The 16,208-nt window shown below is 38.2% G+C and overlaps 1 protein-coding gene across 7 annotated transcripts in view; it reads left to right on the top strand.

Moving 5' to 3' along the window:
• The first annotated feature begins 267 nt into the window (after positions 1-267).
• The window catches only part of LOC122793454 (amyloid-beta A4 precursor protein-binding family B member 2-like), a 1,559,346-nt gene continuing 1,543,405 nt past the window's right edge, over positions 268-16,208 (top strand). For 4 of the 7 annotated variants that reach the window (XM_044061470.1, XM_044061469.1, XM_044061476.1 and 1 more), the window contains exon 1: positions 269-477. The gene's annotated coding sequence lies outside the window, so the exon portion shown is untranslated. Of the gene's footprint in view, positions 478-16,208 lie in introns of all 7 variants that reach the window. The other 3 variants (XM_044061475.1, XM_044061477.1, XM_044061473.1) reach the window with 2 other exon arrangements.

The following is a 16,208-nucleotide window of genomic DNA, read 5'->3' on the forward strand; positions in this document are numbered from 1 at the left end:
ATTATTCACAAATGAACTTACAATAAAACTACACATATCTATAAACACTCATTATGGAATATTTTCGGCCTATAAATGGCATGGGTTAGCTCTTAACGATTAAAAAAATCATATATTTAAATATTACGACTAAGAACTATAGTAATATAATGTAACATATTCGTTTAGATTCTTTAACGTTTCTAATTCATACCCCTCAAGCCATTTAAGACTTATAAGCACAGTGACCGCCTGGGGTCGTTGTCCTGACTTCCATTTCTGTACTCCCCATACCGCTGGAAAGGCAGGAATTGTTTCCTGAGGTTATGTCTGAGACCCGTGATTGCGGGAGGGGGGCTTTCAGTTCCGGAGCGTCCACCAACATCTAGTGGTTCCAGCTTGTCATCTGGAAGAAGAAAAAGCACTGTGGTTAAGCTAGGAGTTTACAAGTACATAGCGGCAGCTCCTACGTACCGGTTTGGCAGTCTCAACGTCGAGGTGAGTGATGCAGCCTTGCAGTCCTGCAAATGGACTCCCAGACAAGGGTCTGCTCTGCTGCTTAGTTAATGCATGGATGCAGGAGAGGGCGTTGATGCTATTATTGCCTCTGTTGGTTTTGGAATGCAGTGTGTTTAAATTACAGCCGTTCTGCTGCAACGGTGGCACTGGGTAGGACTGAGTTGTTACGTTTGGGGTAATGTCTTTGCCTCTACGGATTCTGCCATCCTACCTGTCCACCCAGTCCTGCTGTTAATAAGGACGGGGGTTCTTGCCTTGGGGTAGGTGTGGTGCTTGTATAAGGGGGACTAATGTTAAATGACGGAACGGGTGTGCATATGCAAGCACGTCGCTCCTTGACCAGACAGCATGCAGATGCTTGTCTGGGCTTATAAATATAAATTACATATTTAATCGGGGTATTACCGTCACACAGCGCTTGAACAGCGCATCCATGTAGGTCTTTTTTTTCTTGGGGGGGGGGTCGTGGAGAAAGGGGTGGCAGTCCGTGTGTTGTAGAACTTAACTGTCTTAAACTGACAAGGAATGGAAAACTGTGACAAATGTGAGGGCTGATGTAAAATTTTCAAGATGTACGTGTGTTTCTATGTGTTAATAGACATATACACACACAGACTAAAGCAGTGTGTGTGTATGGGTATGCATATGTATACATACGTGTATGTCTAGTATGCCCGTGTGTAAATTTGTGATGAGGTGGGAGTATTTGTGCCAAAGCTTTGTGATATATATATATATATATATATATATATATATATATATATATATATATATATATATATATATAATGTATATCTGGAATTCGGCAATTGACCCTGTAACAGATTATTTCGCGTCAGTAACAGAATAAGTGGATGAGGGGGAATGTACGCCTGAATTGCGGCTGATCTCCACAGTGAAACTGAGCCCATATGAGTAGCTGGTACAATAACGTCATCAGCTTCCTGTAACATTCAAGAGGCTAAATTTTCTGTTGTGACAAGAAACCTAATGAATCATTGAAACTAGTGTTGTCATTTGAATGTACTATTACCGCTCGTTTCCCGGTAATAGTTCACTGCTGGTGTATTTATATAGCGTTGGTTGTGTCTGCTTGTTCGTGCTTGCTAGTGGTGACATCAGCTGTTGTAATGTTGCTGCTGTGATTTGCGTGTCTGTAAATGGGGGAGCAGATTTGGTTAAAAGGGCGCCTCATGAAACTATCAAGAATTGTTTTGTTGACCAATTCCTGAAATTCTTATAGTAGGTGCGTTACCTCTTACTGCTGTCAAACGTTTCAGTACAGACATACATACACGTGTGTGTGTGTATTTCTCCTTTCGATCCAGTTGAACGAAGTTCTATAGGTAAAGTTAGATACTGAGTAGGTGATTTGGGTCTCTGAACTGTAACTAGGCAGGCTAGGGTTGCCACCTTTTCCAATGGCCAAAGTGGTACATTTTTGGGACAAACATCAGATTTTACAGGCCGACACATACCCACGGTCAGTACAAAGGACAGAACTTAACTTTTTTGCCTACATAAAAGCTTATTCTTGTAGCATTTTAGTTGCTTATTCAGTTTCTTATAACATTTAGGTATTCTAGATACAGAATAACTGTTTTATGCAACTATTACATAAAATATAGGAAATAATTTTGTCCTAAAATCTCAGAACTTTTGCCATTTTTAAAACTGTTTGTCAAGACACAACTTCCCAAAGAGGGACTGTCCCTCGCAAAGTGGGACAGGTGGTAACCCTATGCCAGGCAGGCTGAAAATTTAAAGTTAATTTCCATTTAGTTGATTTATGTATACCTGCTGTTAGCAGATTGTGTTCATTTAAGAAATGCAGGTGTCATAACGGCTTGTTGGTTTAAATGTATGATGGAGTCTTTCCTCTGCCATATATATTTTTTACATCTAGGGATGACCTAAAATTATAGATGACAGACAGCAGATGCAGTGTTGCAGCTGCAGGAGGTGGGCAAAGTTTACCCTCTTTAATTTGTTTTCTTTTTTGTGAGTCTTGACAGTTCTGTGACTTGTTGGGGCTAAGACACCGTTTTGTCAGCTTTGATTTGTTTAGCTCTTGAAAATGTAGCCCACAAAACTCCCTGCAATGTGTAAGAAGTTAATTAATCCAGTCAGTAAAAACTGCAAGAAAGACCCAGTCTTGCTAGTCTTCACAGTGTAATACCTTAAATATCCTGTAGTGGAGCCCCATGAGATATATGCAAATAACCCCTTAAGGACATACCAGGTGTCCTTTGATGTTGAGGTCAATAAAACCAGTGATTTAGAATTGTTGGTAAGTTAGTTGATAGGAAAAGTTCATCCTAAGACATTAGTTGTCAGACCTTGTTAGAATGAGCATCTTCCATACATTTCTTTGTTACTGTAAAGTTAGTCTGACGTCTACTCATATGTTAGTACTCTGCATAATTAACAGCCTGTTTTGCAGAGTACAATAAAAGTAACAGTTTAGCTTAGAGTACAGTAAAAGTAAAATAAAAACTCAGCATGGCTTTTCTTAATTTATGATATGTAAAAAGATATACGGATGTTAAATGTTATTGATTTTGCATTTATTTTTTTCAGTAGTGGGATAACTAATCTTCCATAGTTCAGTATTTTTTCAGATTTGCTTTATTCACCAATGGCTTCCTTATTGTGTATTAACAAATTATTCAGGGTTGTTTAGGAAAGAATGTAATCATGTTTCTGTCTCCAGAAATGGAGTAGGGAGGTGGCTATCCTGAAGGCATTTGTTTCCTCTTTGGCTTGCAGCAGGTCCGTAGTAAGAAAAGAATGCATATGATGCAGTCTAGTCTGTGCAGCTATTTGGATGAAATTAAACTTTTGAGACTGACAGCAATTGTTGGTAAAAAATCAATGCTGTTATGTGTTTCACCAGACTTACATTTGTTTGCACACACTTTCCATGAACATACTGAGAAAGCAGTGTTTTAGACCAGATTAAACAACTTTTAGTGCCTACTGTGTATTCCTTTGGCTCTCCATTCCAGTGCAGTCTTACCAAGTTAATTCAGTAAGTATAATAACTTGCAATAAATTGTAAATTGTACTGCATTTTACAAGCTGGCATTTGTTCTTCCTCATTTAAAATATTACACTTTTTTGTATTTTGTCTGTTAGATGTATTTGCCTTCGCCTGGGTCATTCATGGGTTGTTCACAGGAGATTACTAGGAATAGCTTAAGAGCCTTTACAAGCATAGTCAGTATAACCCAGTTTTATCCAATATGTGGCACGGATTTGTGCGTCAGCCTTGAGTGTTTTACAGATTGCCCCTGTGCATAAGTGACATAGGCACTACCTCAGGTATGAATTTACAGTTCCCCATCCAATGATCCAAACTGCGTTTGTAGAGGGCTTGGGAAGGGCTCTGTTTAATGTGCATAGGAAGTCTGTTCCAAAGAAGGGTTAATCTCTGTGACACATATCTGTCTCTCCAGAGTGTTTTGTTTGAAGCACTGACTAGGTTTAAATCCCTAAATCTGGTGATGTTCGTGTTTGTCCTGCAGATGTATAGCAGCTCCATCAGGGTGGATTTGTGAGTGTCTTGTAGGTTCGGCACTCACAAATTGTCGTACCTGAAAAACGTCCTCAGACTAGCACGCTCACCTGGTTAGATGTTAAATACATAAAATTGTCTGTGATTAACACAAGTTTTGATATTTGGCTCAAAAACAGATTTCAGGGTTTTGATAATGTTAGATGCTAAAACAAATCACACAAGTTTGTGGTAAAATGAGAATAATGTGAGACAAGACCTTTATGAAATAATTATCTCCCCACTCTACCTCTCACTGACTCACCCACCTACCTCTAACATTATTTCATCCCTTCATAATCAACCCCCTACAGCTAACCTCTTTCAAAAAATTGACAGTACACTCTCCAGTCTACCTACTTGTTTTTCATATTTCTCAGATACTGTACTATTCAATGTCAATTATACTTTTTTGCCTCTCCTTGCATATTCCTTTCTCCTAACCCACCAATAGCTAGCAGGTATGTATATGTGAAGATTGTACACCTACAGTTGAATTATAACTTTTAAGCTTCACTTTATGTTAAATATTGAAAGGTCTGTATTGAATTATTGTCTTTTTTTATTTACAATGTGGCAACCCTAGTTGTAAATAACATGGAACCTATTTGAAATTTATTACTAACGTGGACATTATTTGAATTTTTGTTAATGAACTTGTATAGACAATGTCCTTTGTAAAAGTAAATGTAACTTGCAGCTCTTGGAGCTTTTCTCCCTGGGCCTCCACTGAAAACTGGCTCTTCTAGGCCCAGTGGACTTCCCCGGTCATCAAACTTAAATAAATAATTGTTTACACTGTTCACACAAAAATTTAAGGATGACTAAAATGGTGCACTGCATTTTTCTGAAAGATTGTGTCCTTTGAATATGATTGTTTTTTATAAGATCATGCCTTACCTATCAACCTCTTAGTACAAGAACTCTGGACAAAGCCTAAAATAATTTTGAGACAAAGGCCAACAATAGGAACATATTTTAAATGTTGCTGTTATGAACTTAGAACATAGAACATAGGTAGCTAACAGGAATTGTATTACCATACATTTTTGGAAGCATATCAAGTCTGCATCTCAAATGTATGCCTTTCTTTAGTGACTTCAGTCCTCCGTACTTTGCCAGCAAACCACAAATTCTATGAGGAACAGACCAAAAGTGTGAGGCAAAAATCTGGACAGTTGAGCGGTATGGATCATGTGCATAGTAGACAGTAAGGAGCACTTAATTATGCTGATGTGTCTAGGCCTTCGTTTCTTAATAAACCGATTGCTTGCTGCTAGTGTGTTCTGGGTGAAACCAAGAATCCATGTGTGATGGTAACTGTTGTTCTTCAGGAAAAGACAATGTCATTGTTTGGATACTATGAGATCAGTGTGGGGATAAACCTTTGTGGCATGTCTATCAGATATTTGACAGGGAAGTTTACTGGGGAACCCAACAGATATGTCTGACACTTATGGCAGTGCCAGTAGTGCAAATCATGACTGTGCTTAAAGCCAGTACATGGGATTGGGGGGTTCCCTTGGAAAAAATTATTTATTTTCTGAAAGTGATATTTGACAGGGGAGTTTACTGGGGAACCCAACAGATATGTCTGACACTTATGGCAGTGCCAGTAGTGCAAATCATGACTGTGCTTAAAGCCAGTACATGGAATTGGGGGGTTCCCTTGGAAAAAAATGATCTATTTTCTGAAAGTGGTTTTTAGCAGTTTTGTTTTACGTTATTTGCATTCACAGAAACTGCCTTTATATACTCTATATGAATCAATTTTATTGCTTCCCATGTACGCTTCCAGTTGATGACCTAGGTCTGACATACTTGTGACCTGGAAATGTTAAATTAGGAACAGCTGAAGTTGCAGCAGTGTTCAGTGAGGTGACAGTTGCACAGAACTGAGAAATGCAGGAATATCGGGGAGGTTGGCCTTTGGTCAGGAGAAGATATCTTGGAAGACCACAAAGGGAAGTGTCCTTTAATTGGTTATACTGAATGATTTGAAGATGTCTGCGGAAGGTGAGAGAACCATACACAAAGTTAACAAGGTGTGAGCTGTGCACGTAGATAGTTGCAGACAGGAGAAAGGAGCTATTTCTACCATTGTACAGTGTGCTGTAGATGTCCTGGCATCTAGGGGTTGGTTTGTGTCTTTCGGCTTTTCCCGGTTAGGGTTCGCCACAGCGGAACTCCGGTCCGCTAATGATTGGCAGTAGATTTTTACGTGCTGGCTTGCTGGGCCTAACGCACAATCTTCAACGAAGGAACACCCATTCACGCATGTCACCACACAGAAGACGCTCTAACTGTGAATCGAACGGGCAACGTCTAACTGAGATGACAACTATTGTGTGCAAATACTGCTAATTTTCCTTAAATGATAAGGAAAGGTTGGAAGCAGTACAGACTACAGCCAGAACAATGAGAGGTTCCTGTCTTCTGCTTTATAAATACAGGTTGAAGTAATATGCAGAAAGGGAGATTCTCAGAGAGAGTATCACTGTCACCTCAGAAGTATTCAAGAAATGCTTGGTAACCCAGGACTAAGAAGAGCCATTAGATACAGAGAAATACTGTTATTTAGCAATAGTCTCTGCTAGTGTGCTTCATGGCCTCAGTCCCTGGTTAGTGAGTACTGTAAAGTAGTACATTTCAAGACATTATGTATATCATACAGTACACTACTGTGCACATCTGCTGAAGAGCTTGGTTTATTTTTGAGGGAAGTTACACTAAATCATGTTTCAGGTGTATGAATTCTGAGTTTCTATATTTAAATTCATAAATTTTATTAAGGGACTGACTCCCTCACTCTCTGCCAGTCTGTAGATCATAATTTTGTCTATGTTTCTGCTTTTCTTAACTGTAAGCAAACCACATATAGTAAAAGGTCTGGTTTTCGGTGCAGTTTGTCCTTTGATATGAAATTGTCTACTTTTTGTCTGGAATTGTTTTATCTTGGTGGACCTGCATATCAGTATAGTTAAATCATGCTAGGGTGCTATCCTGCAAAAATCGAAGGGCATAAGTAAATGCATGTTTTCAGGAAAAAAATCTCACTCATTCACATAGACTAATGCTGTCAGGAAAAGAAGCAGACTTTAATGATTTAGTTTTTATAAGGAACTCTTGGAATTGGAGCAGACACAAAAGTTTAAGCACCAGTCAACACTTTTATTACCTTTTTCCGTGAAATAATAACTCTCATTGATGTGTAAAACAGCTTTCAGCTCATTTGATGAGATATCCATATCTGTTTTTCCACCACATCACAAACACTGTAATTAAAAAAAAAAAGAAAGAAACATGGTGCAGGGAGTACTGCAGTTGTAGTAATCTGAAAAAAGTGAATTAGATTACTAAAACTGTGATTGCTGTTTGCATTGTTCTTATCTGTAGCGCATGGTCTTAAAAGGAGAAGTCAGGACAGATAAGAATTGCCGTGGGACTAGCTAGACCATTGTAGACAATGAGAAGAAGAGAAGGTAAGTGATTTGATGGTAGTAGATCCATCTAGTTATACCTCACTAAATGTAGTGTGTTAGGTTAACAGAGTAGGACCTGTGTAGAAGTTACTGGAGTATAAAGTTACAGAAATGCTAGAAATCTCCATCCAGGGCATTAACAAGCATACTGACACCATAAAACAACTTGTGTGATATTTGCTTATTGAGAGTACGAGTTTGGCATGGAGGGGAGAGGGATGTATGCAGTCGTAGTTTCATGCTGCAAAAATGTGTCTTCGCTTCACAGGTAGTCGATATGTTATGGAAACGTCTAGTTAGTGTCATAATTAAGGCTAAGGTGCTCCACACCTGTTGATTAAATGTAGAGTAAACAACTATTGCAGAGCTGGTCATTTTTAAGTCATTGTAAACTAAATGGTTTTTCTACTAGGATACATTCTTTTACTGTTAATCTGCCCAGTACAGGAACTGGGATTTAACTTTTATGTGAAAACTAAGAAAACCTGTGCCTGCCAGGACAGTGGTATTTTGTAGCATCTGTAAACCTATTGTTTTTGGCTTTTAAAAGATGATAGTTTAAACGTTTGTCAAACTAACAGGACTGAAGGCAATAAAAAGTAGGAAGGACTCCCGAGTACTCCCCATGAATTAAAGTGGGTGAATGCTAATTATGAGCAGAAATAAAACAATTGCAGCACTACCAAACAAAATAAGTTAAACAGTGATGGTGATGTCAAGGCCAGTAAAAAAAAAAAAAAGATCAGAAATGTTTGATAGTTTACCAGTAACCCTAGTATGGATCATAAGCATATTAAATTTGAAACTTTGATTCAAATGAAGATTTTGGAGCTTTTCTCTGCAGGCCTCCACTAAAAATTGGCTTCTACACAGTCGGACTTTCCCAGTAATCAAATGTCAATAAATAAATAAATGGCTGGATATTTTGACTGCCACAGAAATTAGTTTGGATAGCATCTTAGAACAATGATATAAATTCCACAAATGGGTGCTAGGTTAAAAGAAAGACATATGTGTCTCCATAAGAGAGAGAGAGAGAGTCAACAAGGTAGAAATGATTGGGGGGGGGGGGGACTAGATACTGATGGCCTTTGCTGGAAGCAAGCATTCCATTCCAGAAAGGCATTGGGCATCATAAGAAGAGGGAATTCCTGAAGGAGTGATCTAAAGTGTACGTCTTATGACAAAACGAAAAGCTACTGATTTGGGATTTGAATGTGTTTGCACTATATTGCTGCCATTGGAGTTGCTCTTTCTTAGCCCTCATGAAAGAGAATACTCAATGCAGGCAGCTGCTGTTACAATCTACTTGCGAATTAGCACTTAGATTTGGTTCTGTCACATGGGAACATGAATCTTCAGTTTACAAGTCCTCTGTATCTGAGTCAAAGCATACAAAATGGAAGGAGCTGAGAAGTGATGCACTTATTTAGACTGCATGAATGAATTTGTAAGAAAATGACTGGCAAACGAACACAACCGAAGGTAGTTAAATTTATTTTTATTTTACATTTGTTAACCGGGCTGGTCCAACTGGATATATGCCCATTTTCAGTGGAAGCCCGGGGAGAAAAGCTCCGCACATCAGAAAAGTATTTACAGACCACAGGTACATTCCCAAGTTTTAGCAAATTATAACAGTTCATTACATTTTAGCTTATGAGTAAGAAAAGACATACTTAGTTACACAACAGGTATGGATTTACATACAAAAATATGAAAAAATAGTGCACTATTAAACTAAAAGTTACACATTATTAGTGAAAAGATGAATTTAGTTAGTGCAAGTAAGAAGATTAATGACTAAAAACAAGGGAGGTAGTTAGTCTGGGTTTGCATAGGGGCATAGCCAGTGTTATTTAAGGTATGGTTTGAGTTTGGTTTTAAATAGGGTAATTGAGGGTAAGGAGGTTAGGTCATTAGGGAGGGTGTTCCAGGTTAAAACACTTAGGGAAATTAAAACTGCTAGGAGAAATGGGGTACATTTTAATAAAACACAGGGTAATTGGAAAGAGTCAGCAGTTTTAACATATTTTAAGGAGGAGCTGTGCAAAACTGTAGAATAAAATGGAAAAAAAAGGTTGGAGAGGCTTAATAGGACAACAGGAAAAAAACCATGGTTTATACAGAGGATGATAGCTCCAAGGAAATGGTTTCCTGGGTGAATTTTGAAACCAAAGATGGTGTTTAAAATGCAAGTGACAGGGAAAAGGGTGTTTTATAGAATGGCTGCAACCAGTCTGTTTAATTGTGTTTATGAGTAGAGAGCTGGACCTGCTCAGCAAACCAGCCACCATCTTCTTTCAGAACGTGTGTGTATTTTCACCTTTTTTGAAAGGATTGAAGGCTTCACCTACTCTCTGGGGATGGGTGTCAAAGTCTACGTGAAAAGTTGACATTCACTATAAATCATGAAGAGTGGGGGGGGGGGAGTATTTTAGCAACTCTAAGCAGTAGGATTTATTGATGGAGAAGAAGACGTTAGTTGTCTGGACTTTAGCAAGGTGTCAGCAATTTCACTGGAACTGCTGAAAACCAGAACTAGCTCTCCTGTAGCATGTAACATGGTAACTGCAGTTACTGATCTTGTCACATTAACTTTTAGTGTGACATCTTTGCCATTATTTTTATGTCTGGGCTAATACGCTTTGTGCAGGCAGAGTACCTGAAACTTTTTTTTTTATTTAGTAGTATACAAGTCACTTCAGTGGTAGGTGTATTTGTTAAAAGGGTAGTTGTGTTTCTAGAAAGGTGAGCAGAGGGAATGTGTAACCAAGCTAAAATTAGCATGGCTGTCTCTTACAGGTTATTTAATGGTATATCCTTGTTTATGCTGCTGCAGTCTACTATCTATAACCTTGAAATAAATTGGTAGGTAGTGAATCTATAGGTAAGTGCATGACTTGTTTTTCTCCTGTCAAACTCTGAATTTATGATAGTTTTATTTATTAATAAGCATGTATCATACATTATTAAATTGGGACATATAACATTTTTTCACTATACAAGCTAAACAGGAAATAAATAAACACATAATACTATATATATAAATCGTGGAAGTTAGGAAGGAAAAACCTGTGGCATCGTTAATGATACTGTATGACCATTGTCATTGAAGGAGGAGCTGGTGGTTCACCAGTCCAGTGGTCCTAAACCAGTAAAGGAGAGGCAGATATTGAAGATGAGCTGCACCTGGAAGCAGATGGTCAAGCTACTGTAGGGACAGAAAATACAACACATATTAGTATCTCTGTGGGTCACTTTGCCAGAGGTGTTGACCATGCCTTTTTTGTTAACTGTTGTAACTTTCACAGAGTAAACAAAGGCTTAGGAAATTTCAGATACTTTTAAAGGGACACTTTCGTCAGAAACTGGAAAAAGTATTGCATTTGTATAGTCGGTAGTAGAAACAGTGATGTTTTTGTAATCAACTTAAGGCAGCAATCAGAAACCCGACAGAATTAAAAATGTATATTTCTGCAGGGAGGGCAAACCACTGAACATCCTTCATTTTGGGGATTTCACCCTCACACCACATTACTTATGTAAACAAACTCTGACATTGCATGTCATGTCCCAAAGGTTGCTTGATCTTACAGTCAGAACATACTGCAAGCTTCTACATTTTAACTTAATTAGATTGACCAGATGATTATCAGCATTCCCATAATCAAATCTATAGTCATATAAACAGCATCAATGTCTCTGCAGCTTTTTAAATAATTAGTACCAATCTTTAATTTGCATTAACCCAAAATGAGTTGATAGGGACAGAGTACTGATTTTTTTATGTAAACCTTCTCTTTTCCATAACGTTCTTTGCATCACAAAAAGAAGACTTCATAATGCCATACTATCTTTTTAAGGGTTTTAATTCCATTCACTTATAATTACAGCACTCAAGAATTATTACTTAATTTCATAATCTGTGGTTAGTGTATGCAACTGTTTCTGCTGACTATCACAGATATATTCTTAGCTGTTTTTTACAGGCACTGTAAAGGAAGTTTATTTCACTTACTGAACGTGATGAAATTGCCTTTTTAAATGAGTAATAATGTAGTAAAGATCTTTTTTCTCCCAGTCAATCAGTTTGTCAACCAGAGGTATCACATTTCATGTCATTTTATTTGCTACTGCTGTTAGCTGTGAGTAACACACAGCAGCAGAGCTGTCTGGTTAGTGTTACAAGAAAACTGATCCCTCACCATTCTGCAACCTTCACTGCCACTTAATCCAGCATTTTGTTGCAATGTGTTGCACTCAGAAGTAAAAAGTAACATTTTATTTATTTATTTACATTTGTTTACTTTATTTTATAGGTTAACCATGTCTGTTACTGGTACATGACCCTTTTCAGCCACAATCCAGGCCACTGGCAACAGGATATGCACCATGTAATTAAACTGCAGTACAGCTTATGTTCAGTGTTTGCTGCAGCTGTATAAGCATATTGTGATTGTTCTAAAATTAATTAGGTATTTAAGATAAATAGTGCTCTAAGCTAAAAAGCTTGAAACATATGTCTTTTACATACATAAGTTAGTGCTTTAAAAGTAAATAGGTCACTGTGTGAAACTGGTACATGTTATGGCTAAATAGCACTTCATGGTACCAGCAGTTTAGAAAATGATGACTAATGTTAGTGGAGTAGCAGTTTAATTGGCAAACTGTTTGGTTAATTATAGTCTTTGAAGCGGTACATTGAAGGGTCGTTAGAGGGTGGTACACTACCGTCTTACTGTAGTTTGAATAAAGTTATCACTTCTAAATTTCTTGTGATAGTAATTTTTAGGATGCATTTTTATGCAAACCCAACTTGGTGTGAGTCAAAGAGCTGGAAGAATGTAAACATGCCCAACAAGATAAGAAACAGCCATGTTATTCTTCCTTCATGTGTGATAGTGAAGGAATCTTGTTATATATAGGAACTTATACAACAATGACTCCTTGTTCAATAACTAGCATGCTGATTGGACACCTTATTCATGTGCCTGTTGTAAATCAAGCATACCCCAATAGAAAGAAAGTCCAGTCACTCAACTATTGTTCAGTGACCAAACTTCTATTAAGACATCCTATAGAAAAAAAAAAAATTTGGGACACTTAGCAAAATAAATCCGGATAGTTAAAAGGTACAAGTACAGTTCTGCTAGCATCAAATATTGCTCTGCTTTTCACCTTACTTCTCAACTATCCAGATTTTAACAGAATGTCCCTCACATATTTGCACTGTATTTCATTATTCCCAGAATGCTGCCGCACTTTTTTCCAAATATATAAATAATTAAAAAAAAAAAAAAGACAGAAGAGATCATATCAATGTCAGTTTGCTTATGCCAGCTCCTTAGCACTGTTCTTACGTACTTTGAAAGGATGTGGTTGTATGTACCATATACATGCGCAGTAAATCCGGAAGCCGGCAGAGCAACACTACACTGCTATTATACAAAGGCATTATTTAAGCAAGGTAAGCAAAAGCCGAACACTGTTTCATCGACACATGTGTCGAACTCCCAGGTAACCGAACGGCCAGATCACCGATTTTGCTTTTTCCCCCTAGGCCGTTGCTGTGAATTTGCCCTTTTCCCCACTGTAGTGCGATCTTGGAGTTAGTATATTTAGTTAGAGGGTGTGTGGGGAGGAGTTAGTATATTTAGTTAGGGGGTGTGTGGGGCTAGTATATTTAGTTAGGGGGTGTGTGGGGGGAACAGCCCCCCACATTGGGGGTTGTGGGTGCGAAGCCCCCCACTTTATAATGTTTGTACTGGTGTGTTGTATGTAGTTTTCCCTAGGAAAAAAATCGGTGATCTGGCCTTTCGGTTACCTAGGAGTGGAGTTCGACACATATGTGTTGATGAAACAGTGTTCGGCTTTATGCCGCTTCGATTTGCTAAAATAGACACTCATTGTATAATAGCAGTAACCCACTCCTGGATGTGGGTATCATGGGTTTTGCCCATGGTTGGCTTTGTCTTATCAAACCAACCATGGATAAATCTTGCAATACCCACACCCATTCATGGGTTATTGCTAAAATACACTCAAATGAACAAATGTTGTGTTTAAGGTGTAGTTGTCCTTTAAAGCCTGGGATAGCTTAAGTGCTAATTAATCAATGCATAGTAACACACAACTTCATGAATTTGTAACTGTTCTTTCCTAACTGAATAAAGAGCCAGCTACAGATCTGTCTGGCAAGTGTTGTGTAATTTCTTGTTTTATTTTGAATAGCTTAAATAAGATGTACATCAAAGAACCCAAATCAGAAATTACATCTTTCTTATAGTGGTGAGTCATAAAGCTAGTCACCATGGAAAAACACAAAAAAAACTGATAACTTGCCACAAGTTTATGTGAATGCAGGTTACTGAACATCAAAACAATAGCTGAAACTTTTCTAAACTTTAAATGACAAACATTTGTTGACACTAATGTAATTAGGTATAGTGGCAAATCCTTCTGTCTAACCTAAATTGCACATGGTAGGAGAATTAAGAGTGGCCTGTTTTAGCTTTAAAAAAATTACCTTCATTTAAAATAATTCAGATGTGTGTGGAAATAGTAAGCCTCCTTGATAATGGAATGTGACCTTCTAAATGGTCAGTTTTTCTTGTTGCTTGCTTGCTAAGAACTGTCAACCTAAGCCTGCCAAAGCAGTCATTGACGAGGGACATCAGCAGGAGATTCCTGGTTTACCTTCATGCATACTGGCTGTAAGAGTGAGAATAGTTAAATGTTCTCTTTTAACCAAGACCTAGTGAAATGTGAACCGGGCATACCAACCATAAAACACCTGAGAGTATTATGTGGTTGTGTTAAGACATCTGCAGTTATAATTGTGACGTTACTAAATTATTTTTCATCCTTATGTTTTAGCGTATTTCAAAATTAAAAGTTAATAATAATAAAAAAAGAAAGCAATGGCTGAAAGTCTATTTGGGTACATCCCAACTGACTACAGGGCGGTAAACCAGGGACCAGAGCAGCAAAGCCATTTTGTCGCATGACAGGTTCTTCAAAACACTTTTTTGCAGTAGCAATGACTTGTTACTTTATTGAAACGCAGGTATAGGCATAAAAACATGTCATTAACATCTGTACTTGTGGACAGATATGTGTGCTGTTAGACCTGAGAGGTATACCTCTTTAGTTATAAACTGAGGATGTAGTTATGCAAATAGAATGTCAAGCATGCAGACAAAATCCATATCTGCACAGGGTGCCATTTAGAGATGCTCAGTAATTGTACCTTAATGTGTATTATGATCATGAATAAGGGCTAACATTGGCAAGCTATGTTTTATCCTCCCATGGAGCATCACTGCTGTCTTCTGTTCATACTTTACTACGTGCAGGAACTCGTTGAGATACATTTGAGTTTTGCTTAATGGACATCAGTCTCATGAATGATGCACTTCACTAATGTTTTGTATCCATAACAGCCCACCTTGCTGGAGATCATTGGTAGAGCAGAATGAAGGAGGTAGCAGAGGATAGTGCTGAAGGTTTTTGAACTTTTCTTCCAGTACATCCTTTTTGAGTGTTTAGGATATGTTTCAAACCATGTGTTCCAAGTCTGCACTTCCTGCAGGCAGATTGTCCTTAAGCTGTGTGAATGTTGCTTTTCTTCTGCAGAAGAACACCGGGACAATGTGCTGCTCAGTTTGTATCTGGTGTTCAGGACATATACAAGTTATGTATTTATTGGACCAGGACTGGCCTTAGGTAAACTGCCTCCTATGCAAAAATGCAGCGTGCCTCCTCCCCCAAACTGACCAATCCCTCCTGCCCTACTCGCAGTCTCCAGACTGACTGCAAAAAACTGAAAGTCTTACTCTCCAACTTTGCTTTTTCCTGCATCCTTTCAACACACCCTAACTGACCAAGACTTCCCAGCATTAAGCAAATTAAGCTGGGGCTTTGGAGACTCCTAGGCAACAAGAGGGCATGAAGTTCAGTTTTTCTGAGATACATTTTAGATTTTTTTTCTTAGACTTTTGATCCAGTGGTGGCCTGAACAAAAGTCATGTGTAAGGAATAGAAAATCAGAGATTTACTTTGGGACATACTGTAGTTCGTGCAGGTGTTGGTGGTACTGACTTGATTGACATCCCGATGGTTGGGCTGTCAATTGTGTGTTTTGAGATTATTCGTCAATCTAATTCTTTTTACGTTAAGATGTCCTAAAGTAAACAATAGCCAGTTCCACTTGTGTTTCGGACAGTACAGATGAGGCATCTCAACCAAGGTGGTACATAATTCTGTGTGACATGTGGTCCTACTGTGAGGGTTGAAGCCTCCCAATATATGTTATGCTGTCTGCTTTTTTAATTTTTCATCTCCTAAAGCACAAAAAGTAAATAATAAAAATAATAATTCTCAGAATAAACTGCCATTTAAGTGGATGGCAATCATCTTGAATCCTTGCAGCCTTGTCTTGGCCTACCACCTGTTAATAGTAAACTTGGGTATCCATACAAGCCATTGTCTTCTATATAGGAAGAGTACCTACCTCTAATCCCCCACCTCAAAATAGTCAGTTACTGTGCATCCCCCTTTGATGTTAAATTGGGGTTAAAATTAAGGCACAAATACCCACAGTCATGTTTCGTATTATGTATAGCATGCCTATTTACCCCCTACCTCCAAAAAGACAGTCACCTTCTGTG

Source organism: Protopterus annectens, chromosome 2.part0, assembly GCF_019279795.1.
Source record: "Protopterus annectens isolate FY-2018-M chromosome 2.part0, PAN1.0, whole genome shotgun sequence".
Lineage (NCBI taxonomy): Eukaryota > Metazoa > Chordata > Ceratodontiformes > Protopteridae > Protopterus > Protopterus annectens.